Here is a 24812-nt window from a genome sequence, read left to right as displayed (position 1 = left end):
CTGAACTGTAAACTTCAGTGCCATCTTATCATTTGCCCAGATTTGCTAAATATTCAGTCCAAACCTCTAATACCCAAGTAAAAGTTAAAAAATTTCAAGCATTCATTACCTTTTTCAGGGGTAGTGGTAACCCTGAAGGTCCTGCATGCTGAATAAACCATAATTGAGTATTAATCTGTGAATATTTTGTAAATAAAGTTTTTCATTGATGTAATTTTATGTAAAGGCATAAGCCCTAAAAAATAGAAAGCTGACTTTAGAGTTTTGTCTACAAAATTAGCAATAAATCACTACAAAATAGCTATTCTACACCACTTTTCAATGCAGATATTTCTAATGCTGCATGGTAAGGTTGCACAGAGTGACTGACAGCTGTCCTGTCCTGTCTTATTTTGAAGCAAAACTTTCATGGAGACCAGCCCAAAGCCTGTCTAGCTCAATATAATTACTCTAATTTCTCTAATTTGCAACTACACTTCACATAAAGTGAAATGCTGACCCTGCAATGGGAACAAGAAAAGTCTTTTAGAGTAAGCATTTTTTTAATACAGTGGAATACCCAAGCTTTCTATAGAATAAGAATGACTATTATGTTGATATTGGTTTGGGTAATTACAGTTAGATTATATCATAAAAGCAGACATCAGCATTACAGTTCTGGCTGAAATCCTGATATTTTAAAATCCTTTGAGTGGCAGAAAGTCCTAGGTATTAATTGGGCCTCATTACAGAAACAAAAAGAGATCCTGATATGACCTAAGGCTACATAACAATAATCTCCATCTTTTAAAAGACATGTGCCAAAACCAGAGCACAGCAGAAATTTTTCTTGTCCAAACTTCTGGGATATTTGGGAGAGCTCTGAAATGAAATGGAGACAATGTGTACAATGGACCTTATTTAACATTCTTTGAAATTGTCCTTTTACCTGTGGCATCACATAAATAATACTACTAACACCCACTCATACAGAGTAAGACACACTTCTGCATGCTGAGAACTGCTGTCATCTGTAATTTTGGAGGGATAAGGAAACAACAACAGGGCAGGGCAGACGTCAGAGGAGCTCTTCTGTGACTGACCTCTAGGTCAACACACGTGACTTGACCCGAATCATTTAGCAAAGAACATAAAGCAGAGCAAGAATATCTGAATTAAAATTGTAAAGGGCTTAATATTTTCAGGATTTTCCAAATATTGTAAGCAAGTGGTTCTGGCTAGTGGCAGCTAATCCCTGTTATCAATACATGTATATCCATGAGTGTATGACACCTAAGTGCATGGCACTTTGAAAACAGGTCGAGTTGCTCACCTGAATTGCTAAGATTATTTGAAATCAAGGGAATGTGGAGCAGACCCCAGCAGCACTGGTCAGTGTGCACTTGGGTTTTTGCTCCTTTGCAGGCACAGGCCAGTGAAGTGGCCTGAGCCTTAACCCTTCATTTCTCAAAAAGCAAGGGTGAGTCTTGCTTCATGCTCCCACAGACCATTTCAAAGGCGGTACTCAACCTCAGAGTGACTTTTATTCTTTCAGTTATGAATGATGTTCTAGGCTGAATCAAATGAGCTCACACCACGACTAGGAAAGCCTTTTCAGGTTGTGACTTACACTGTGAAAATAAAGAATTTTCCTGCCTTTTTCTGAAAGCAAAATGTACATTTTTAATACTTCTGTGGTCATAGGGCAGTGTCATGGAGATCCTGAGCTGGCTCTGAACCTGCTTCTGGGCTGGGGCACGACTGTAACACTCCCTTGGGCCTCTGCCAAGGGTATTTCCTGTGCTAGGCTCCATGCAAGGAACTAACGTGGCCAAGTTGCTTTCCAGAACCAAAGTAACTTATTTAAAGCTGCTTCAAATGTCTCTGCAAAAAATTGCACAGCACTGTGTGAATTCAGCCAGCACCACTGCCACACACTTTCCACAGACACATACGTTGGAACAAGGGGAATGGAAAATGCAGCTACATTGGCTTGCTAGTATGCTACAAGAATTTATCATGTTCAATTTCAGATGAGCAAAAATTTGTCACAGACCTATTATTTTCTGTTAGTCATGTTTGTGTTTATACTGACATCACTAAGCCAAAGTTGGATCATGGGATTAAACTAAACTGGGACTGACAGATACTCAGGGACCTGTTGAAGGATTTGAGAAAAGTTCCATGTACAAAGAAGCAAAAAGTTGGACAGTTATTTTATTTAGATCTAATTCACATGGAAGTCAGCATCATCTGATTTTATTTCCCTATTGGGGTTGTTTCTTTTAAACATGAATTCCCATTAAAACAGCTCTTTGACAACAAAATTAGTCAGTCGTTTAATTTTAATGTGTGGCATTAAGTAAGCTGGGTGGCAAATTGTCTTCTCAAACAGATTGACTTATTTTACCTGTGGGAAAGGAACAGCTGAACAGCTAGGAGGGAAATCTGCCAGTTCAGAAAATTTATTGTAACTTCCTCAGCAGAGACGAAATTGTTTGGTTTTGAATGCTAGTTTGCTTTTGATGTTTTAATCTAACTGAAGTCTTTGTCATACCATTTGAAATTATCCTCAGGGTTTGAAGCTATCACTGGAACTTGCAAAAGTAATTGATACTTATTCTGTGTTGTTCACTGTGTTTGTATGACTACAAGATGAGTTTTTCCTCTCTTTATAGCATGCAATAAAATCTTCAGCACTGTAGTGGAGAAGGCAATGTGGTAAATTAGAACAGCTTTTGTTTGATATACCTGTCCTTTTCTATCCAGAGGAACAGAATGGAGGCTTTTTCTTATTGCAGGAAGACTGAGAAAACTTTCTCCTCAAAAATAATAATTTTGTGCTTTTCCATCATCTTTTTCACAGGGACACTTTGGCCTCTTGTCCTGAAAATTGTCTTGCTAGCTGTTATTAGCTGTAATCACAGCATACTGTTGAAATCCTAGTGTGTGTACTGTTTATTAGTACAGCTTTCTACAACCCAGGATTTTTTCCAGAGGAGAGCTGAGAGGCCTGAGGACTTGCACAGAGGTACTTTTGAGTAAGACTTCATGGCATTGTCCAGGGCTCCACTGACAGTGCTGAGAGCAGTAATTCCTAGACTCTAATCTCTTGGTGTCTTTTCTTGGCCTTGAAGCAAGCTGCTTAAGCCTTGAACATTTTACCTGTGACATGGAACCACTTTCTGCAGATTTTATGGGTGTTAAGAGACCAGAATACTGGCAATGCATTTCAGATCACTTCTTCTTGATAACAGTCATTCATTAAACCGAGACGGTTTTTATCAATTTATGTTGTGTGTCATAGTATGGAATTATATGGTATTAAAAGCAGGCATGTTGTTACAGCTCTCATTTACTATGTCATCTGCTGGAAGCAATTCTTGCCTGCCCTGCTTTGAAGATGGAATGGAAAGACCCAAAGACAAATTTAAATTATAGTAACAAATCTCAGAATGGTTTAGGACTGTTGTTTTCTTACTTCCTTTAGGACAGGATGGTGCTGGGTGCCGATTATGGTCACTCTGGATATGTGTGGCCTGGTGTGGTTGGAGCCCATGGTGACACTGATTATTGTTTCCACAGGCATAATTTTGGCCACTAGAACTGATTAATGGTGTGTGTGTGGTTTGGAAAACGGTGGGTGATAGGAGAGATCAGCTTGTTACTAGGTCCTCATCAAGCCATCAGTGGAACAAAGAAGGGAGATGGCAGGGAAGATTTGTTCCCTCTTTGTGGCAGGGGCAGGAATTGGCCTTTTTGTGTATTTTCTCTCTTCTGGTGAGTGTAGAAATAAGAGTAGTTGCACCCCATGAAAAGAGCTTCAGATGGTGAGCACAAGAGCAAAGAGTAAAACCCTGCCAGGGGAAAATTTAGCCTGTCCAAATCAGTTCATTACTCATTTTCCCTCCATAAGCAGGAGTACATAGGGAAAAAGGAGAGATAGATTATCATTTAGAGTGAAAAGATGGAGGTGGCTTACAAATGGCTGAGAGGCAGATGACAGCTTTCGATTTTTGTGGTGTCCCTGTGAGAACTTCTTTTTAATACTGCATTATCACATTAGGTGTTAGTAGTGCCATGTGTTCATTTATTCGAGGGAATTACTCAGAACTGCTTGTTATGTTTATAATATGTTTAAAGGCAATTTAAATAAAATTTATTTCAGATTTATGGAATCTTCTCTGAAGATTTTTTTCTCTCAGTTATCTGATATGCTGTTACCTCTGTGCCACACAGTGTAAGGCTAAACCTTCCAGCCAGATTCTTATCTCCATCTGGTGTGTGTACATGGGAGGACAGTTTATAAAACCATCTGAAATAAATAAATTGTATTTCTTATTTGATCTGAGTACAGTCTCCTGTACAAAGCAGGAGCTATGAAATCCAGGAAATCCTATGACTGAGGAATGAAGAATTCTGTTCTAGTGTTTGCCTTCAGTTTGGGAAGACTGAATGTCAGTGTGTTAGGTGTCAGCATGGAGCAGGACAAGGTTAAGCACGGAGTCAAGAGCACAGGGCTGTAGGGCTGGCAATCTCTGGGCAAAAATCTCTGCTCTGACATGCACAGAAATGTGGCTGATTACTCCCATCCAACGGCCAGTTCATTGATTAAAAGGGCAAATGGGCTTCCGTCCAGGAGTGCAGCAGGAAAACAAACAGCTAGGCTGAAAAACAAGACTATTTAACCATCTGAAAGAGCATGGGGCCATCCCAGCTGCTGCAGAACCTGTCACAACTTGGCTGCCAAGAAGCCAGATGCTTGCATCAGAGGAATGTGTGTTTCACAAGGCGGTAGCTGCGCTGCTGACACACAGCGCATGTCCGAAGAGGCAGCAGCAGAGTGCAAATTAGTCAGCCTTGCCATTAGCTGCCAGCCCTGCTGGATCACTGACACCTGTACAAATACATGCTTTCATCAGAAATAGATGATGGGAATAACCTTCTCCTCATAATAGAGACCGCTTTCAATATCCAGCAGGGGACCCCTGTCCATATGTGAAGTTAAACACTGCAGGACTGATTTAATGATTGGATCCACTGGAATCTGCATTTGCAGAGGCTTACTCGTGTGATTAAGGATATACAAAAGCCCTTCAACATGCATTGGTTTTGGGCCTGCTCCAGAATCCACTAATGCCATTGATTTCAATTAATTCTGGATAAGGTCACTGGTGGTTGAATCAATTGTTTGGTTCCAGAAACAACAGGAAAGGCAAAGAAGGAATAATGACTTAACCCTATGGAATCAAGGAGAGCCAGTCCTGTATACTTATATTTTGTAATCATATTTACAATATTTCTGAGTTCCCTTGCAATTCAAAAATTCAGCTTCTGCCTACTTCTTACAGTTTCAAGTGGCAAATACTCAAAACAAACTTTTTATGATTTGCTTAATATTGAATTTTACAATGAGGCAATTTGTAGTGAAAGGCAATGTCCTTTAAAGACATCCCATCAATTTTCTCCAATGAATGCTTTTCATAGAATTCTACTGAAGCAAAAATTATGGAACTGAAAAAGATTTAGAAATTGATTTCAAATCACTGCTGTGGCAGGAGCAATCATATATGCTCATTTTAGCTCTCAGCTCATCTGAAAAGGCTAGATTAAACATTTCATTTTAGACTTTCTTTTTCCTATGTGTCAGAATTGGGTATCAAGGCTTCATCCTGACACTAATGGACAGGATTTCCCATAGTGTGGGATGTGAGTTAATGTTTCCCTATAAAGGTGCTCTTCCAGGAAGCAGAATATCATATTTTTCAGCTGCAGGAGTGACAGGGACTGAGGAGCACGTAGGTTGTTACAGGAGCTGTCTGGGAGCTCTTGGAGAGGGCAGCATGGCAGTGCCAGGCATGGAGAGCACAACTGCTAAGGACAAAGCAGACTGCTGATATCCCCAGCCCTGCATGTAGCAGAATGGCCAATCTGAACACAGTTACTGTTGTTAGACGTTATTTGCTGCTTTCTCTGTAGCTTAAATTCATAAATGCGACAGAAGAGAGAGCTATTGTTTGTTCCAGCACTAAAACCTGCCTTTGCTAAGGACCTTTTCCCTATTCTTGACATGCAGGGGGGGGTAAAAAGCTTTGAAAAATCACCTAGCAAGGTTAAAAACCAAATTATCTTTGTGATCAAAAGCTTACCAGCCAATCAAACTGCTTCAACTGAAGGCCAGTTTTTGACAGTGAGTATCTGAAGAAATTCATGTACAGCCCTCATACCCTTCCTTTTATTCTCTCCACTTATTTCAACTTGTCAGTTGTTTATCTTCTCGGCCAGCTACCCCAAGAACGTGTTTACTCTGTTAACTTGTGACACCTCACATCCTTGTAGGTATATGTTTTGTGAGACATACTTAGCTGTGTTGGTAAAAGTGAACATAATAGTAATTTTCAAAGAACATTTTCCTCTTCAGTACTCTGGAGAAATTTCCATGATATTTTAGGAACCAGCTCAACATTTCCAACCATGTGCAACTCCAAAGAGGGCAAATTCTGCAGCCTACAATTTGTTTAACTTTTTTTTTTTTTTACAGATCACTGTACTCCAGTGATCTAAGTATTTACTGTGGGATCAGTTTAGGATTTTATATTATATCATATTACAATCTGTTGGGATTTTAACATCCTGCATTTTTGCCCTAGACTAAACTGCTCTTCAGCCTGCCAGCTTGTCTGTCCTTGCCCCAGCAGTAGTTAGAGAGTAAAACAAGGCTTTTACATGGGCTGGTTGTCTGAGGCTGCACTGAATCACACAGGACTCTCAGCACTGTGGGACATCCCTCAGGGAAAATCCTCTTAGCTCTGCCCACCTGCCTTTTAACTCTTCAGGCTGTGACTGATCACCTCTGCTGCAGCTTTAGGGGTTTGTGATAAGAGACTGAACCTTGAGACATCTGGGTCCAAGCTGTTTTTTGCTCCTGAGCTGGTAAAAAGTGAGCAAGCACATCACAAGTTCAGGGATTCTGGCATGCTTCAGTAAAGGTGCAGTTTAGGTAACTCAATCTTAGCCAACTCTTGTATTTTCCAAGATGTCCTTGTTTTGGGTTCTTCAGCGAGGAGAAACTTTTTGAGTAAATAACAAAGTAGAGTCAAATGTGGATAATGAACCTGAAATGGTATGGATTTTGTGTTAGTGTTAGTATGAGACATGGGGTCTTTAAGAGATCCTAGCCATACTGTGAGAGGTTAATTGACAAGCTTTCCTAATATCTGTGTGTACTTAGATCAGTTTGTAATGTCTCATCTTACCTGTCTGCTCATCAAAAATGAGGCAGTACAAAGCTGAATTATTTCCTCAGATACAAGAATCAATTCAGCCCACTGCACATCAGGCCAGGAGCAATGACTGCAGCTCATGACTTTGACTTTTAAATCTTTTCACTCAACCTGCAGCTAGTCAAGAACTGAATTCTGCTGTTAATTTTGTTCTACCAAAAGTCCTGGCATTCCTGCCAAAAATAAGTTGTATCTGCACAGCCAGCAGCTATATCTTATGACTTAGAATAGAAATTAGATGGATAAGTGCACTGACAGGGTGAGCTAATGGCCACTCCCTTAATAAGTGCTGTAATTTGAAGAATGCAAAATCTGTTTGTCCACCCTCATGGCAATTCTCCTCTTGGGAAGAATAACTCGCTGGTTAAACCCACAAATCTCAGTACTCGTTTTGTCGTGCATTTATTTTTACAATAACCACACTTCTGAAAAAGTCAGAAAAATTGCTTTCAGGCAACTCAAGTCAGAGCCTCTGCAGTGCTGCTTGACCAGAGACATGTGAGTTGTGTGTGCTGTCCTGGTCCTGCTCACTCAGGTGTGTTTAGCCTGGAAATGCATTAACATACCCTAGGAAATTTAGTAAGTGCTAAATTTTGCTAAATAATATAAATTCTTCCTGGGACCAGGCTGCAATTTTCCTTAAGGCTCATCCTTTTTTATTTCATTAAGCGCTTGGCTTTTTCAATTAAACTAGTGGTTTCCTTCTTTTATGACTCTATGCTCTCTTCCTTTCTTCTACATGTGTTTGTCTGCATTAGTGTCTCAGAGAAAACCAGTTTTGTCATCAAGAGAGCCTCAATGTAACCTGTATTTTGAAATTTCATAACTACTTCTAACGGCAGGAGAAAAAATTAATTTCATCCTTTGTCTGAGAAAGCACACTATTAATCTGTGACAGATTTAAGCAAAATCTAACTCTTCTGCTGATCTTATGGGCTTGTTTCTATGGAAAAAACTGAAGCCTTCTGGAGCTGTGTATCCAAGCACAGGGCCTTGTTCATGTTTGCTTAAATGGCCCTAGTGAAGCTGAGACTAAAGCTCTATGGTTTGAAATGGATCTGATTCAATATTATGTGTTAGAACTTATTACTCCCATAGCCCACTTCATCCTCACAGTATTTTGAAGACTTCCTGGATCAGACTGGCAAGCTCTTAATGAGCAAGATATAAAACCTTGCTGAGTGCAACAGAATAGGAACACAGCCCTTGTGTGTTTGAGCCATGGAGGTAAATATAACCCAGAGTTACACAGTATGGTGTTTCTCATGTGCTACAGGCTGATTAGTCACAGGAATAAATGCAGGGGATGTACAACAGATCTCCAGCAAAAGTAAAAACTTGTATTTTAGAGGCAGCAAGTGGCAGAGGTAGCAATTGCCTGCATGAGCAGTTGCAATGAACTCAGCACCACTATGTCAGCAGGGTATTGCTGCCACTCGGGGCAAGCACCAAGAAAACCAGGCAGTCTGTTATTAAGGTCACACAAATGTTTTTAATGGCACTCTTTCAGGCTAAAAGCAGGATTTCAGCTTGCAGCTGACTGCTCTTGTTCAGGTGTGTAATTGCATCTAGCCTGATTTACAGCAGCTAAGGATCTGACCCAAGATTGGTTTTCTCTCTGTAAATACAGGCAGAATTTGGGTTGAGGCTTTTATGTGTAGCAATTAAAAAAACAGTGAAAACTTGGCTTCCGCTCATCCCTGAGCTCAAGTTTCGCTTGTTTTGTTGTTTGTGGAACAGTTTAGGGTGTTTAGATGTGAGTGGCCAGGTGTTTCCAATATTGAACCTCTTCGTGTGGAAACGTGCACAGATAAGGGAGCTCAGTCTGTCACAAGCCTTGCTGGTGCTCTTTCGGCATTTGAAGTTCTGACTTGAAAGGACTGACTTCTGAGAAATTGAGGCACAGAGTCCCAGCCCCTCTCTTTCAGCAGGAACTCTGTGGCAGAGATTCAGATTAGGAGCTGGACTAGTTCTCCAGTGAGTACCCCATGCCTCGGTGGGAGCTGAAAATGTGTTTGAGCTCCACAGTGCTACTTAGGCTTGGACTTCCCCTCTGAGAAGGAAAGGTCAGTATTTATGCCCTTAGCACCTTGTGAATAACTATTCTTGATGCTGTTTCTTGCTTTCTTGTATTTTCATCTTTGGAAAGTAAGAGGGTTTTCTTCAAAGTGCATTGTTACTGAAGTTGAGCTGTCTTAAATCTTGCAAAGATTATAGTTTGTAATTCTGTAGTAAGTTTTCAAATTTGGAAGGAGTTGAAACTTCAACATACTGAAGTCCTCTGCTCTGTGCTTTAAAATCCAGGCAGGTTTGCACCCCTATTGTTAAATAAACAAAAGAATTAGGAGAATTCAGTGATAAATTGTGAAAAAGGCAGCGCTGTTGTGGTTTTTTTTTTTTTTTTTTTTCTTTCTATTTTTCTCCCTGTGCTCTTCACGTGGTGAAGCTGTTTAAGTTTTTTTTACTTTTCTGCTTTCCCTGCAAACACTGTTTATTCATTGTAGAAAAACATCAGTTGGCTAAACACAAGTATTTATACGTGTAGCACTGCAACTCCTACTAAGATGCAAATTGTGCTGCAGGGAAGATAGTTTGGGCTTTTCTTTCCTCCTCGCTTTTCTTTTTTGACAGTCGGTTAATAAAGACTCAACAATAAGCAGCTGCCTGTGATGTCATTTGGGACTTTGTCCACAGAGCTTGTATTTACAAGTACTGAGCAACTACATAGCAGCAGCAAAGCCAACTATCAGCAAACTTCATGTCTGCTGTTACTGAAGGACTTCGGTGTTGTGCAGGGTGTAGAAAGCTAACTCTGTTCTTCTAACCACAGACTTTTAAAGCTTGGTAAATAAACACTGGATAAACTCAAGAGAATTTCTGGACTGCAAAGACTTCTTACGGTTCTGAGTTCTCCAGGGCTGGCATGTTTTGACTGAACTGCTGCAAGTAAGGCTTTTGCTGTTTTGGTGTTTTTATCATCTCTGTAAAGCTTATTTTCTCTAGGAGTGTGTCAGCATTGCTATTTGTAGTTTTGTTTTAATTAAAAGAGCGGCAAGTATGTAGTTGTTAGGAGTAATTACAGCCGTGCATCTGACTGCAGTTCAGGACAAATGAAAACTTCATTCTGGCTTTTGTTTGTATGAGATTGCACTGAAGTGGCTCTCTCTTAATTTAAGTGATGAAACTTTAACATTCTTGAAAGTCTCCTGAGTGCTGTCATTAACTGAACAAAACCTGGGCTGGCTGACGTTTGTTCCCTTGTAATTTAATTATATTTATTTGAATATTCAAGATGATTCTGAATTTTTAATAGAAATTCCTTGTAGCTTTTTAGCACAGTTTTCTTTAAAAATTATTTTGTTTCTTATGTAGGCATTTATTTCAAACAAATCTTGATTATTTTTCACTTTTAGCTACTGTTCAAGTTCTGGAGGTGTATAAGTTTAAAAGAGAGAATCATACAGTGCTTTGAAATCTGATACCTTTTGGATAGAATGAATTCTCAATTATATGAGAAACTGTAATTTTCGTTTTGAGTGTTTATGTTAGGAATCATATCACATCCTGAAATATCAGAGCAGAAAAACTAGCTTTCTGGTAGCTGCTGTGAAAAAACTTTGTGCTGCCTGCTGTTTGTGGGACACACCTGTGTTTCTGACCAGAGATTTAACTGATTTTCAAGACAACTAGCTGTGGTTGGCATGGAATTATCTATGTTTGACAGAGGAGTAAAATGGTCCATAGATGTGGTTTATTAAAATTTAGTTTACCCACTTCAAAAGCTGGTAAGAAACCCCAGGTCTCTTGCTTCCCATTCAATCTTTCACCCGAAGCCCATTCTAAATTACTGTCATTTCAGTTGTAGAGGCTTTTTCTAGGATGCAATCTAATCACAGTACTGTGTATGAGGAAATTTTTATTACTGTTTACCACTGTTTAATGATCTGTCTTTGTGAAGACAAAGCACATTTCTGAGGATTGAAATCAGAAAATTATGATTGTATGATTGAAGTGTATGAGGGTAAGTCAGTACAACTAAATCAGATAGGAATTGGAGAATTCCTCATGAATTATCACTATTTATTTTGGTTTGCTTTGCTTGCTACTGACTTTATTTACATGGCCTCTCAGTCCCACCCAGCAGCAGTTTTTTTGGGGCTTCTTATTAAGGTCAGAGGGACTACAACTGCAGATGCCCCTCTCAAGTGACCCTGTTTCTACAGCAAATCAAAACTGTCCAGCTCTTCTTTTTGGATGCTATAATGTGGCTTGGCATGTCAGGATACTGTGCAATTCAGGAGCTGTTGTTCTGTCTTTGCAATGGCAGCATATTCTTCTGGGGGGTGGAGGGAACCAAGCTAAATTTAGCTCTTCATTAATACCATGGGAATGGTAAAGGCTTTTGGTGTTTCAAATGGGTGTGTAAATAAGAGCATATTTTTATTCCTCAGGTGTTCATTCTCATTTTTCAGAAATAATATTTTAAAAGTTTATATGGTCTTTAAAAGATGTTTTTGTAGCTCAGAAAATTCCACCAGATGCAGGAGTGAAGTGCAGAGATTTGTGATAGAGGCTTTCCTTTGGGGAGATGGAATGGGTTTGATCCCTATCACCGACTCCTGGAGCAAGTCTTTCCTTTCCTCTGTCACCTTGTGGCCAGTAAAGATGATCTACTGTTGTGAACTGATAATTCACACTTGCAAAGTTTCAGATATTGTTGGCAAATAAAAGCCTTTGAAATCTTCAAGATAATTAGAATAAAGTGAGAATAAAAATCCCTACTCCAGTTATTCTTCTCACTTTAATTTTAAATGCAAATTCTAATCTGAAAAACGTGAATTTTACTGCTTTTAAAGAAAACTTCATGGGTTCCTATGGTATTGTTTTTGTACATGAATTGTGTATAAGTGTTTAGGGGGCTTAGATTTATGAAAGTAGAAATCCTGCCCCAGTAAATGTAAAACAGGAGGGTACAATTCCACTTCAGTCATGAGCTAATCTTCAGCTAATTCCCTTAAAAGCAGAAGCAGACACTCAAAACCTGATGAGCCCGTGGGCATCTAATTTTCATTTTCCTCTTTTGCATTTTCCTTCTCACATTTACATTTTCTTTCTTATATACCAATGTAGCAAATTAGGATATAGACTGAGCTCACTTTTCAGCCAAGGGATCCCCTGGTTGGATTTTTCCTGAGAAATCTGCCCAAAGATACAGAGTATAATCTGATAATATTCTGGGATGGCATTAAGAGGGACAATTGCCAAGAGAATGTCAGTTCTTTGGGCTTTCTCACCATCTGAAAAGAAATGGAATAAGAGCAGACTCCAGCCTATAATCATCTGACAAGTGGGATTGGGGTTGGATAAAAGACACTGAACAAAGGTGTCAAAGGGAATCTCAGCTGGCTGAGGAGCTCAGCACGGTGCAGCCAGGGCCAAATGCAGCAGGATGCTCTGCAGCTCGCGTGTGGCTCTGCACGTGTTCAGCTCCTGGCAGGACTGCAGTTATGCTGAAGAAAAATTCATGCCAAAGCTGCCAGAATACCTTCAGAAGTTAAAGCATGTAACATGCTGTTTTATTACTAAAACAGGATAAATGTACAATGTAAATAGAACATGAGCCATTAGCACTTGTAATGCTCTGTTCTGTACTGTCTACTGACACTGCTTGTGCAGCATGCAGGAACCTGAATTACATTAGGTTTCCCCTGATGGTTACATGAATTAGTCATGATGTTTTCAGGATGAACAGTTAGATAGCTATTACGTGAAAAACACTGGGAAATCTTTTATGTGCCCATTGCTTGGCATTCAGGTGGATCAGATAAACGGGGTTTGTACAGTGGCAATGGCTTCTGGAAACGGGCTGTGACATTGCCTATGGGCTATGAATGATGCAGACCCTGAAAAGCAGGTTGGATTATAAAGCAGTGGATAAAAATTATATTGCTGAAATATGGTCTATTAATATTGACACACAGCAAGAACAAATGGCACTGTTAAACTGCATGTTTGATAAGCTTTCCACAGGACAACCCTATTTGTTTCCAGAGCCAAAGCCGCCTTGGATGGTGTGTGCACACAATAGGTCTGGACAGAATCAAATGCATGTCACAAATTATTTTCTTTGACAATGCTAATTGATTATTATAATTCATCGTTATCTAAATTGTTAAATTCAATACTTTGCCGTATCCTTTTGTTTCTTTGTTGCTCAGACATAATACAGAAAGGAAGAGTTAATTACCACATGCAACAACAGAGGCAAATTTCATTGTCTGCTTCACTTTGATTGAAGCTGTATTGAATCACCACTGTGGATTTTCAGCAATGGTGGAGAAAAGAAGGAAGCAGGAATTCTTTTGCAGTGAAGTTGCTTTTGGGGGTAGCTAACATTTGTATTTCAAACAGTATCCTTTTGGCAGCTGGGCTCCATTATGCTTGTTTTGCCTATACTAAATATTACCTAGTTGTGCAAAACTGAAATCACATGTGTGCATCAAGCCTGTGGGGAATCAGTGGCAATCCTTGAGGAACACAGCACAACTTGACACAAGCAGGAGGACTGCATTTGTTTCTAAAATTACTTACTCCTCTAGATATGAGCATTTGGCTTGTTTCTTCAGTGCTCTGTTGATGGCCAGAGCTGCATCTGGTGGGTGAAAGGAAGTAATGCTCTCCTCAAGGGAATTCTGGAGAGATTAAGTGATGACTTAATTTATGCAAAGTCTTAAAACTCTGCTCTACTCTAAGATTTGGTGCAACTGCTGTAAAATGTAGGATCTTTTCTGCTGCTCTGAAATGATCTGACAAAATGGTACATAGCAGTGAGATTTTGGGGGGGTTATTTTGCCAGTAGAGGGCCGTGTTAAACTGGATAAAATACCTCCCTCTTGGACTCACATTTTCAGTGAGGAACAGCTTAAAGCATATGGTTGTTTTCAACAGCAAAATGAGTAAATAATTAGATCTTTTAGAAGCTATTGAATGATTAATTATTGAAAATCAGAATCACATCACTTTTACAGCGCGATGCGGTTCTGTGTCAGTCTAATCAGACTGAATTTTGGCCTTTAAAATACATCACACCTACCTGTTTATTCTGAATTGTTCAAGGTTGATAGATAGAGCCCTAATAAGTCATTAAGCTGACGTGATATACAGCAGCAGCATGTGCTTTTGCTATAATGACACAAATGAGAAAAGAATTGTTTTTTAGACGTACAATCACGTTTGTTTTTGATGTGGCCTATAAACTAGAACTCATTATTCAGGCTCTAGTGCTGCAGGAGTTGACCTTTGGCAAAATATTTTGTTATCCTCAATCTTTTATACAGGCCTTTTGTGAACTCTGCTCAGCTCTCATTTTGCTGATTGCATTTAAAGTCATTTATTGCACAGTGTTTGCCCTTCTAGCAGATGTTAAAGGATTCCCTGCCTCCCCCTTAAAGACTACTCCTCCGCAGCATCTAATTATAACCTACACAAAAGATTAACAGATGTTATAATTGTCTTTACTCATTGATTAAATAGTTTCTGCATGATTTGCTCTCTCTTCCTCTCATTGCTGATTTGTGAGCTCTTTCTGGATAAGTCTCATGTGTCTGCAATTTGTTAACAGCGCTGTCTTCAGTTTTTAACTTTTTGTGTTTGTGGTTCAGTTTGAGCAGGTTATTGCTATTCTGCTGGACAATGTGACAGAAATGTGTTAAAAACAGGTGCTTTGCACACATTCCTTTTCTTCCTCTTCCTTTTAACTACTTCATCTAAAATATGGATTTAATGGATTTAAACTGGAGACTGGAGGGGTAAATGCTGAGAGTTGCTTAGCAGTGGTTTTGTCCCTATATTTCAGTTGCCACTTGCAGAGAAAATTAGTGGCTGAGAAAATCAGTTTAAGAAGAAAGTTCCTAGGAAGAAATTTCTAGTAGGACTTTCCTAGTAGGACCATTAGAAAACTGTGTTTTTTGGATTTTTTAAATGTGATTTATCTCTCTCACTTTTCAAAAAAAATTAAGATTACTCTGTTTTTGAGCTAATTAATCTCATCTGTGTTTTGTTCCCACATTGAGGTGAGGGCTCTGTTCTTGAATGGATCCATAGTCCTTCCCCTACAGCACAACAGTGCCAAGCTTAGTAACTGTTATTTCATGTTCTTATAAATCTTGTAGCATCTTGAACAGGGCCAGACCAAACAATGTTCCTTTTCAGAGGGGTGAAACATCTTGCACATGTGTTTAAACTGCTGGGGGTTGATTCTACCAAAGTGTCCTCCCTGTTGTTTGAATTCTGTACAAGGTTCTCCTGCTTTCCTTCATTAACACAGATGTAAATAAATGATAGGTCCAAGGCTTCCATGACAGTCTTGGGAAATCTCTCAGTTCTGTGAAGCTGCATCTGCCACAAGGCCTAAGCCTGAAGGGCTCTGCCTTGCTTTGCTCCAAATTGGTCTAACAAGAAAGAAAATGAATAGAAAATATTTTCTCACTTGTTCTCAGACAAAATGTCTGAATGGGTTAAAGAGAAAGTATTGTGATGTTTCCCCAGCCCATCCCCCAAATCCTCCTCAAACACAAAGCTGTTTCCTTGATTCCTAGCCAGAGAACCACCTCATTTTGAGGCTGGGCTCACCTTCTCTGGCCAAAAATATTTTAGCATTTTTTACTACCTAAAACACTTGAGTTCTCTGTGATGTCTGGGAATATTGATTCAATTAATGTTGGTTCATGCATATGTAGGACACCCTGTGTGAGTCTGCTTTGTTGGTGCTCTGTGTATTCTTCTCTTCACAGTAAACACCATACATGGTGCTGGCTGTGAGATTTTGATAGAGAACCTACAGCACTTTATGTTTTTATTTGGTTTTTAATGTTGGTACCTAATATATAATTCATGAGTTTTAATAGTGTGATTGATAATATTTGCAGTGCATAACAGCATTTGTCTAGGGACTCAAAACTGCTCTAGAAACAGAGGTACTTTGTTTGTGAGATTAGCAAAGAACACTGTATCCTCCTTGTCTTTAAATGACATCTCGGTGCCCCTGAATACTTTGAATTTATGAGCTGGGGGGAGCAGATTATAGATTCGTAATAAGAAAATTCCAGGGTGCCAACTGTGCTTGCAAAGTGTATTTTAATCATATAGACACCTGTCCACTACCAACTTGTAATATTTCTTAGGGGTCACTGAGCAGCCAGCTGATGGAAATCACTTTTACTCTATATCAACCTTATCTGAGTTTGAAACACTAATCCAGAGGTAAAATGCTAAAATCCTGATTATCAATAATCAAACCTGTCTAATCCCCATATTATGCTGGAGGTAGAAGGCCCAGATTCTCTTTGCAGTTACACATGAGAAACGCTTAGAAAATATTAAAAGTTCAGCCAAATCATTAAGGATTTTTAACACCTGCTTATATGAAGGCAAGCATTAAAATGAAACCTGGTGTAATATTTTAATAAACAGCTCTCTGTTATGTCACTGCCTATTAGCTCTAACTTTTGAGACCAAGATCTTAATCTGAATTTTGAGGTTGCACCAGTAAATGAAAGAGAGCACCAAAAGACTGAAAAGGGTAGCACAATCTACAAGGGCTCAGGTTGGCCATTCTCCTTGTCTCTCTGCTTAAGAATCTGTAGACTTGTCTGGAATTTAATGATGTGCTTTGCCTAAACCTTCCCTTAAGCTACAATTCTGTCCTGGTGTTTTCCTTGCTCCTGGCAGGGAACAAATCTTACTGATGGGTCCTGTCTCCCCAGAAAAACCCTGAAATGTCACTTTTACTACTGGCTGTTTGTTTGAAAGCAAGTTATGCTTTACCTGTTTTACTTATTCCTTTTACCTGAATTCCAGGTTTGGATCCTATGTGTCACTGAGGATTCTGAGCTTGGATGCAGAGTTTGAGAGTTCATAAGTCTGGGAAGCATAACTGAGACCCCTCCTGAGGTCTGTGACTTAACCAGCCCCAGCTAAGGCTAGATCCCTTTAGCTCCTGCTGTGAGGCAAAGCAAAGGTGGAGATTTAACTCACAGGATCCTCATCCAAGAAGGGGGGAAGGATGGGAAACTTGTGTTCAGGGCACACCTTTAGGCAAGAAGTCCCATAAAGGCCCCACCTGGCTTCTTCTTTTCTGTTTTCTTCCCTTTCCTGGAGTCCCACTCAGAGTTTCTCCTCTCTCCAGTAGCTGCAGGTAATATTACTGTGAGCCAACAAAGAAAATCAAAGGTGAACAGCACTAAAGACTGCTGCAACCTGCTTAATTCCCCCACTATTAAAGAAAAATATGGGCCTACTCTAATTATTTTTTTTTAATGCTGCTTTAATGCTTCCTAGTTTCCCCTGCAGGGAAGATGGGTTTAAATCTGTGGAGGGACTGGAGGATATCTGTCTCACCTACGCAGCTGCTTCTGGTGGCAGAATCTTTTCTTTGTTGGCTTTAATTCAGTTCTAGCTGAATTTCTCCCATCAAATTAATTTTGACAGAACAACAAAGATGTGTATGAGAACTGAGTGTCTTCCACTGCACAGAGCAGAGTTTGGAGAGAGGATTATTCCCCTGTTTGAGTTTATAGTGATGTGCACATCTGGTAGATAGAGAAGAGTAATGACACAGAGAAGCAGCACTAATAGAAAGTTTCACTATTAAAGTCTTTGACAAAGAGGATTTATTCAGTAAATGACACATATATTACTACCTTCACAGGGCAGTGGAGAAACTGAGACAGGAGAAGTCAGTGAATCAGCCTAAATCTCCAACTCAAAATATGGGCAAACATTTAGGGTTTACCTGAAATGAACCAAGTAGATTTTTTTTCTTCCTTGCTTATACTCAAAACTATTTTTTTCCCAATCCACCCTGATTTAATAAACCTTATGTAGAAAAAACCCCAAACTTTTAAGGGTTATATTTAGTCTTGAAATACACTTTCAAATTCACAGAGGAACCTTTAGAACATGCAAGTGTATTAACATTTTTCCCTTCTATACTAATAATACTTTTTATTTCCCAGCTGAATTTTGAGCTAAATAGTAATATTGAATAACTTTGGTTATTGCAAGTCTAGAGAGGTGCATAAACTATACACTTAAAGGCTTTATTTAAATCTGCATAGCATTGCTTCCAAGAAATAATCTAGGTAAAAATTATCCACTTGGAGTTGTTACATGAATTCTATAGAAAAAAATGGGTGAAAAAGTCTGCCAACCCAACTGTTGTTTTTAAAAACAAAGATGTCTTTCAGATTTTAGTGAATAACTGACTTACGACTTGCCAGTAGTTTTGGTTTGGTTGGTGTTCTTTTTTTTTTTTTTTTTTTTTTTTTTTCCTCCTTTTGTAGTTGGGCTGTTTTTACTTTGCACTCAAAATGGACAGATGCTTGAGAGAGAGATTAAGGAATCCTAAAGTATAGCTCATTTCTTTCTAATATTTTTTGGATAGTACTGTATCCATAATCCCAGAGTGTTGGATTATTATCTGTGATGGCAGTCTATACTGGCACTGACATTTCATTTGATAGAACTGAGCACAGGTGAGGTAAGGACTTAGAGAATGACATAAAACATAGAAGAACTATGAACTTTTAAGTAGGAAATTCATTATTATTTTTTTAATTTACATTTTTATTACATTTCTGGCAGATGAAGAAATTAGAAATCAGTGTGTGACAAACAGTCTTCACACTGAGGAACTGGAATAAGCACTGCCAGCAGCTGATGGCATGGGGAGGAAGGATGGAGTAACATTTTTTCAAATGCAAAAACCTTTGTCTCTAATGTGGGTGAACTACAGCAAAGTATGGAGATGCTGAGAAGAAAGGCAGAGCAGGCTCTTTTCCTCCTCATCAGAATTGCTGGACATTCTGGCAGCATTCTCACTTCCAGTATTTTTTTTTGTACTTCATCCTGCCCAATTTTTTCATATGACGAGTGTTCCTTTGATTCTCTGCATTGGATTTCACTTTAGGTAATTTCTTCAGATACTCAGCATCATTTCCCCCTCTTTATTTCTTTTTAGCCTACTGTCAATAAACTTAATCAATTTCTCGCTGTCCCTACTGTTAGGATATGTCCCTCAAACTTGTGTGGATGGTCATTCCTTGACATTTTAGTCTCCTTTTTGTCATTGTTTAAAGCTGCTATGAAGGGACTGGTTATTCATTCCCCACTAAGTCAATACTTTAATCATCTTTGCTGCAATTGTACGAATGCCGTAGTTTGTCTCTATCCTTTTGGCTCAGGCTGAATTCTGCAATAGAGATGAGATTGTTCTGAAATTGCAGGGGTAAGAGGTGGAGGGCTGCTTGATATGCCACCACTGTGCAGTGTTCTGTCACCATTAAGAAAATATGCATGAAGACAGAACATCATTCACTTTTAATGTTTCCATGATAGTTTTCTTGGCCATAAGCTGAAGGTGGAGTTTAATCAATGTGTATCAATTCCTTTCAATTTTATGGTCTTGATATCCCATAGTCCTACATGCTCTGCTGTGTAAGAATAAAGTGAATCTATATTGGCTGGGATATCTCCCTGGGGTTTTTCTTTATGTATTCTCATCAGTGTACAGGGAATACATCCCACAAAAAAACTGAAGGTGGTAGAGCAGAGTTGTACCCTGTCACCTTTCTGCTGTGACCATGAAGTACAGACACTGCTGAAGCATGTGTGAGAGTTGGAGCTGAATTCTTTTAGGTCATCCTTAGGTGATAGGTCAGCTGAAATGTGAGTGGACTTTTAACTTCTGTAAGGGCTGAAAAGGTGGGGAACCAGCTGAAGGATTTCAGTGCCCATCCTTATAGCAGCTAGATTCATCCTGGCACCTCCAAATTCTGCTCTGGTACCATCTCTCTTGTGTCTTTTCCATAGCAGTGAATGGAGATGACTGCAGAGTCCAAGGACCTGTAGCTGTCCTAACTGCACAGATTTACACAGCTCTGAAGGCAGTTGCACAGAAAAAGAAGTAATACATGAATTTTTTCTGATAGAAATATGCATGATGTTCTGTGTGGGAAGCACCTGGAGCTGCTCAGCTGACTGAGGCTGTGTGTTCATGCTTTGCTCCCTGCTAGTCCATCCCTTCAAACCAGGGGCTCAGTTCTGGTCTGGCTGGAAGAGATCAGTGCTGTCTTTCCCCTTTTGTTCTTCCCCAGGGTGGACTTTAGTCATGGTGAAGTGGAGGAACTATTTTCACATGATGCAAATGGCAGAGTGGAGCCCTTTCTCAGCTGCCCCCTTCCCAGGTCATGGAGGGATGATATGCATTTCACTGTACCTTATCTTCCCTTATTTTTCACAGGACAGAATGAGATTATGAGCTTGATTCACTTTCTTTTCTGGGCTGTTATTGAACTGTTGAAGTAATACCTTCATCATGAGGTTATTGCCTGTAATGTAAGGACAGCCCCTGGCCCACTGGGAGTGTCTGTACAGCAAGGTGAAACGTGAGACACTGTGTTACAACCCGCAAAGCCCCAGGTTCATTAGGAACAAATTCTGCAGCCTAGACACTGACATTTTCCTCTGATGCAGATAACTTTGGTTATCTAAGGATGCACAGAGCTGGAAGCTGAACGTGTTACTAGTAACTAAGGAAACGTTTTTACAATACTTACTTTCCTATAGGGAGTTTTCCTTTGAGCCATGTGAACGTTTTGAAGTGTCACCCAGTGCTCTGAGGAGTAAAACCAGATGTCTGAACACTATGTTAAGATGGTTTAATAATTCTTTATATCCACTGAGTTGGAATACCACAGTAAATAAATGATCTTTTATTCCTTTAATCTCTGCTGGCAAGGAGGACCAAAAGGAGTTGCATTTGTTTGGGATACTGTGACCATCACAGACATCAGCATCTCTTTGAGCAGTGCAGGTGGAAGGGGTGGAGTGCACACAATGAACTGATGATTTTTAGTGGTCCCTCTGGACTATGATTAAAACAGATGGGCAGGCAAAAGAGATGCTGACTGAAATGCATCTGCCTCAGACGGAGGGATCTTTAGGCACATTTCAAAAGCTCCTACTTCCAGTTTCAAAAACTGAATTGGCAGTCCACCATTGCTTGCAATAGAGACCCTGATACAGATCTTATATGTAGGTCTGAAATTTTTAGACTTTCTTGAGCAGTGCCTTGATTTATACTGATAAAAGAAAAAATGAGAAGAAAACAAAAATCAAAGTGAGCAAAACAGAGAATTTGACTATGTGTTCTAAATTCTTTTCTCCAGTTAGTTGTCTATCAAACTGATTCAGATGCTGGATTTAATTTTTCTGGAACATATTAGATGAACTGGATGTCACTGCCTCTGAAGAAGATCTGTAATTCAATGTTTGATGGGATTTTTGTTGAGTCTCTGCTGCCAACCAGCCACTTTACCATGAGAAATAACTAGCCCTATTAATGATGTATTAGATTAGAGGTTACATCTAACTGATGCCAGAGGAGTCTTTGTTGGGATATAAATGGGGCATTTGCTTTTGAACGTCGAAATCGCCACATAACCCTGTAGGTCTGTGAACAGTAACAGTGAAATTTCCTCAGGTCCTGAGTTCAGCTTCTGCAGGTGGCTGGAACTGACTATTTCTGACTAAGCTCAGCTGTGGTTCCCATGGGAGACAAATATGTGTTGAAGCCCCCAGAGGCAGCTGCTGCTATGCTCAGAACATGACTTTTGCAGGTTAACAGCCTTGCATTGCTGAAAGAGGCTCAGTAACTAAGGAGTCCATGTTTACCAAATAATAATCTATTTCACATCATTTATAATAGTATTTGGTAATAAATAATATATAATAATAGGTGGTTAGAAACTGAGCCAAGAAATGGGAGCCTTGGATCTAATGTTTCCTTCAGCCTGAATAGCCTCAGTCATGCTTGGATGTCTCTTTCTTGGTTACAGGTCTTACAGTGTTCTGAAGGATTTGATTTCAGTGCAGAAGCTAAGGATACAGAAACACTGTTGTCATAATCTGTTTTTTATTGATGATAACACTATAATATCACCTTTTTCTTCCCATGCTGTCCTGACTACAGATTCATGCATTCTATCTGCTCATCTTTCATAATTTTTGTCTTGATAATTTTATTACATGATATGAATGCTTCATATGTCCCATAAAAGCAAACAGGGGAGGGTAATCCTTTGACCTTTCAGCATTCTTTGGTGTAATTTACTGGCGATTCCTCTCCTCCCTGAGGCATGGCCCTGAAATCCTATGATAAAAATGGACAGCCAATCCAAATAGAAAACATTGAAAAGGTTAAAGCTTTGATTATGTTAGTCTATAAATGTTCATAGTCTTTTTTTTTCTAGCAGAAAGAAAATGAGAGCTGAAAATGGCAACGGATGAATCATGCTTATTACAGAATACGGAAATGATATTGGTTCAACCTGTTCCTGCTGAAAGAATATAATCTTGAGCCCTCTCATTTTATGTCACTGCAACCCACCTTATCCTCTTAAATGAATGCATGCATCCATTTAATTAACCTGGTGAGATACTGAGATATAAATCTTTTAAATGCTTCTCATGCAATTCATCTTGACAGCTGTCGTAGTAATAACATCTTTAATGCCATATTATTTATTTTCTCATGTATTGAAATTCCTGGTATTATTTTGAGCACATTGATAGGTTTGCTGGATTTAAGCCTTTAATCTTAACTTGTTTAAATCCTCAGAGCAGCGCTATAGAAAGCTTTACTGGTTGTTTAGTTTGCTGAATAAATGGAAGATTATCTTGCATGAAGAAAGCATAAATGTTTTGAAAACTGTGGCTGAAACATTATGGAATTTAGAGCTGGGATGCTGTCTTTCAAATGTGTTTCTAAAACATGCTGCTGAGTCTCTTCTTTGCTGGCAAGTGTTGACCAGTCAGAAATTGCATGAGGCCATCCTATGTGCTCTACTGTTTCCCCTCTGAGGGATGGGGTAAGGGCAGGAGAGATCCACAGCATTTGGCTCTCAAATGAGGCAACCCTTTGTAGACTGCCTTGTGTCAATGTCATTGTGCTTCACTGAAATAACAAATAGTCAAAGAATCTTTGCATAGTTAGGAGATCATCTAGTCCAACACCCTGCCAAGGAAAGGTGAGAGATGAGAAGGTTCCTTGTCTAGCTCTGGCCCTTCCCACACTTCTTTGGGGGGCTACTTTAGCGTGGCCTGGTATATGATGGGCAGACAGTGGTAGGACAAGGGGGAATGATTTTAAACTAAAAGACGAGAGATTTGGGTTAGGTGTTAGGAATCCTTTTCTCAGAGGGTGGTGAGGCATGGGTTGTCTGGATAAGTTGTGGATGCCCCATCCCTGAGAGTGTTTGAGGCCAGGTTGGATGGGGCTTGAAGCAACTTGGTCTAGTTGGGTGTGGGGTGTGGGGGTCAGAACAAGGTGATCTTTAAAGTCCATTTCAAACCAAGTCATTCTGTGATTCTATGACCTCTGGAAAGTTTTCAGTCAGAACTATAGGACCACTGGATTAGAGAGTGTTTTGGGTCACAAAATAACTTGCAGGGCAGAGTTGACTCTGGGTACTGCCTGTACAGTTTGAGTAAACTTTGTAACAGCTTTGGAGATTGTAAGAAATTTGGGGTGTATGAAAATTAATTATTCCACACAAAAACAACATCAAAAAAGAGAACTAGAAAAGAATATTATTCTGCCCAGATATTTCAGAACCACTTGACACATATTTTAATACAACTTTCCAAAGCCAGTCAATATCTAGGTATATAGGCAGAATGGTACAGCAGTACTATGTTTGCTGTCTTGTAATTCCCATAATATTCTACTCATCTAAGCATTTTAGCTTCCTGCATTGGAACTTTTCTAATTTAATTAACTCATTAATGCTGGCACATGGCACATTCTCCTTCCCTGTCTGCAAAAATGCAGCTTGCTAATCTAAATAGCAACTTAATCCACTGGGTGTGAGTGCATGACATGTACATTAGTGCTAATGAACTGCTGAGCAGCCTCAGCAAATACCTGGGAGTATTTGGCATTAAGCAGGGCCTGCCCGTGGTGCTGCTGTGAAATACACTGGGGCAAACCAAAAGGCATTTAGCTAAGTGTCAGGTTGTAGAAGTGCTGATGTTGTTGCAGTTTTCTATTTACCAAGTGTAGAATTTTGAAACACCAACTCAAGGGAGAATTTAGGAATTATTTTTCTGCTTTGTCATTTAAAGTCATGACCAAGCTAAATACCACGATGGGGAGAGATAAGGGTGTGGAAATGAAACCATGGTCACGGTTGCCTTTTAATGACTAGGCAGAATGTTTTGAATACTCTGCCATTAGGGGAAGAAAAAACCCAACCCTCCCCAAAAAACCAAGGAAAATAATCAAATTCATTAGTATAAACCTAGTATATTTTTACTGTCCCATGCCTAGCAAGAAAAATTTAGTGATTTTATAGAGGTGGACTTTGATCTGTTAAACAAACATCAGCTCTTTAGTTCTGGGATATTTTTTTCCCTTCCAGTTTCAGAGGCCCTGATAAACTGTACTGGCTGTACTTCCCCTGTAAAGGCCACAACAAACACCAGTGGATG

General features: G+C 39.5%; 1 protein-coding gene across 1 annotated transcript in view; it reads left to right on the top strand.

Moving 5' to 3' along the window:
• Positions 1–17148: 17148 nt before the first annotated feature.
• The window catches only part of NCKAP5 (NCK associated protein 5), a 347717-nt gene continuing 340053 nt past the window's right edge, over positions 17149–24812 (top strand). The window contains exon 1 of the mRNA XM_053982988.1: positions 17149–17213. The gene's annotated coding sequence lies outside the window, so the exon portion shown is untranslated. The remainder of the gene's footprint in view (positions 17214–24812) is intronic.

This window comes from Vidua macroura, chromosome 7 (assembly GCF_024509145.1).
Source record: "Vidua macroura isolate BioBank_ID:100142 chromosome 7, ASM2450914v1, whole genome shotgun sequence".
NCBI lineage: Eukaryota > Metazoa > Chordata > Aves > Passeriformes > Viduidae > Vidua > Vidua macroura.
Note: the sequence above shows the minus strand (reverse complement) of the source record. Positions and strands in the feature narration are given on the sequence as shown.